Source organism: Rhipicephalus microplus, chromosome 2 (assembly GCF_043290135.1).
Source record: "Rhipicephalus microplus isolate Deutch F79 chromosome 2, USDA_Rmic, whole genome shotgun sequence".
In the NCBI taxonomy this organism is placed as follows: domain Eukaryota; kingdom Metazoa; phylum Arthropoda; class Arachnida; order Ixodida; family Ixodidae; genus Rhipicephalus; species Rhipicephalus microplus.
This window is the reverse complement of record NC_134701.1, coordinates 62,332,778-62,335,898: the sequence shown is the minus strand read 5'-3', so window position 1 is coordinate 62,335,898 and position 3,121 is coordinate 62,332,778.

Genomic DNA, 3,121 nt, shown 5'->3' with positions numbered 1-3,121 from the left:
TTCAAGCAAGATTAGAAATTAAGCAACGTGGAATAGGTAGGCTTGCTTTAGGAGCTCACGGGAATACACCAAATCAGGGAGTACAAGGTGATATGGGATGGACATCATTTGAGGGCAGGGAAGCTAGCAGCAAGATAAAATTTGAGAAGCGATTGAGAGAAATGGGGGAGGAGCGTTGGGCTAGGAAGGTTTTCAGCTACTTGTACATGAAGACTGTCGATACAAAATGGAGGAAGCGAACCAGGAAATTGACTGGTAAATACTTAGAAAACAGCAGGGGGCCAAACCAGAAAGAATTATCGGTTAAGAAGAAGGTGAAGGAAGCTGAGACCGATATGTGGAGAATTGGCATGATTAAGAAGTCCGCCCTAGAGATGTATCGAACTTTTAAGCAGGAAATTGCCAAGGAAAGGACCTATGATAATACTCGGGGTAGTTCTCTACTGTTTGAGGCCAGGACGGGAGTGTTGCGAACCAAGCCATACCGGGCCATATACGAAGGGGTAGACACAGTATGCAGTGCGTGTGGAGAGAAAGAAGAAACTGCCGAACACTTGATAATGTTCTGTAAAGGGCTTCACCCTATAGTTCAGGATGATGGCGCAGAGTTTTTCATAGCACTGGGGTTTAGGGACAGGGAGGGCAAAATAGACTTTAAGCGGGTAGGCTTAACTAGAAGGAGGTTATCTGATTGGTGGCTAAAGTCAAAGCACGAGTGAAAATTGAACCCTTCACTGCAAAATATGAATCATCAACCTCACTATTTAAAGGAAAAAAGAAAAATCTAATGGTTAGTTCACTAAGTATTACGGCTAGGTGGCGTTAGCCACCGCCCGATCTAAAGGGTACAGCCACATCCATCCATCCATCCTTCAGCGACCATGGGATTGATGGGTAGTACACTCATTTGCCCAGTCTTCGTACTTGCGGGCGGCGAATCATACTTGCGGCTTCGTTTATTGCTGGTTTCGGTTCGTTTTGAAAGAACGAACGAATACTTTACAGTTTTGTGACCCGATTCGAAATGGTAAGCCTAAAAGAATAAAGTAGTGAAGAGCAAATGCGGAACTTTTATTGATTTTTGTTAAGTGAGAAAACAGCTCCGAGCCACACAAACACACAGGGAGCCAGAAGCAGGTCAGAAGTACGAAGATTAGACAAATCTGTGTACTACCCATCATTCCCATGCTCGCTGAAGCGCCGTGCGTTGCAGCTACCCATAGACACTAGCGCCAGAGTTCCCTCTAGTGTATATTAGGAAACTCTATGGTGCAAATTCATAAGCGGGATGCCCAGACCAGCGTTCGAAAGAGGCACATGCACGTAGCTTTCTTGAGTTTAAACAGAAAAACACACACACGAAGAGGCGCGTCCGTGATGTGCGTGCTGGAGGAGCGCAGAGCAGGCGATTTTTTTGTCGCTGATGTCACTTCTGGTCAGCCGTAAACGCGTCGTTTTTTCTAGTTTTGGTCTCAAAAACATTGTCGTTTGCAAGCTTTTTTTTCTAAGGTAAGCGCTTGTTTTTAGAAGGCAACATTTGGCAGGCAGCACTACCTCTAGCTGGATCCCTATATATATTGTCACGATACAGACACAGCATAAGTCGGATATAGGAGAGCTCACTTTAATTAAATGCAAGGCGATTTACCCTCGAGGTCGATGAAAAACAATCTTCAAACTAGCCGAGAACATCTAGAAGACTGCCTCTGCGCTGGCGATAGATCTGTGCTCACGTCAACAGGTGGCGGTGTTGAAGCGGCTGGCGTATCTGCCTGTTGAACTGCGGAGCACTCGCGGAATTCTGCAATTTCTTCGAAGTATGCAACTGTGGTACCCTCGGTAATGTGTCGACGCTCGTTGCTGAAGTTCGTCAACAGGACCTGTGCTTGCCCAGACACTACACTGAAGAGACTTCTGGCAATAGCAATTTCTCGGTCGATACTTGTTCTGCGACACCTTTTTCCAGTATGCTGCGTGTTACTCATGACAGAGACGAGGCGGCATGATAACGTTGGCATGGTCCCGTCGTCAATGACGCGTATGAGCTTGCGCTGCAGCGCTGCACTATGGTTCGCTCAGAAGGTCAGTAAACCGTCCGGTATATTTGATGACACCGTACTCCCGCAAGAAATCCATACCCAAGATGGCCGATGTACAACACTCTGAAAGAATAACGAAGGTTGCTATGAATAATAAATCCCCGATCTTGATTCGTGCGGTGCACTTTCCGGTGTCAGCAGCTGGTCTCCGGCTCCTCTAATTTGTGGCCCCGTCCATTCCATTTTCACCTTCTTGAGTTTGTCGGCCAGATTCGCACTCAATATAGAAAAAGCCGCACCAATGTCGACCAGTGCCGTCAATTCGTGACCGTCAATTGAAAGTGTAATGTCGGCGGTGACAATCTCGTCTTTCGTCGATTCATTTGAAATGTACGGCGCTTCGTGCGGTGGTAATGGGGGATTTTCAGCTCTTCGGCAATTCGCAAACTTCTCCCCTAAGGTCGCTGTTTTTAGTTTCCCCGGCGTGGACTGGGAGATCTTCCTCTCGCCATATCCGTGGTGCTACCTCCATTAGATTCAGGAAAATGACCAGGAGAGGGCGAGCGTGACAGGAACCCAGGAGAAACGTCCCGCGGGATCGTCGTGCTCGTATCAACGTTCCGTCTTCTGTCGAAATAGCGCCGAGGGGTAGTGGACGGAAATCTTTGGTACCCGGCGATGGGATGAGGACAATACCGCACGATGTGGCCTGCTTCCCCACAATGGAAGCACGAGGGCCGGTAGTCAGGGGTACGCCAGATGTCGGTTTTGCGGAGTGGGGGTCGCATCGGCGTCGACGTTTCCTTGTAGTACCAAGGCATGGTCGGCGGCTGTTGCTGGTGGTACTTCTGAGGTGGCGGCACGTGAGATGGCTGTCGACGGAGAATATCTGCATAGATTGGCCTAACCGTGTCAGTGTTCGACTCGGGAAGTGAAAGCGCTTGCCTTATCTCTTGGCACACAACATCTGTGACTGACGCAATCGCGCAGTCATTCGGTGTGGCAGCGAGCTTCTTCACCTCTTCTTGCACAGTTTCACGTATCAGGTCCGGCAAAGAACGCTCGTCAGGTGTCACAGTGGT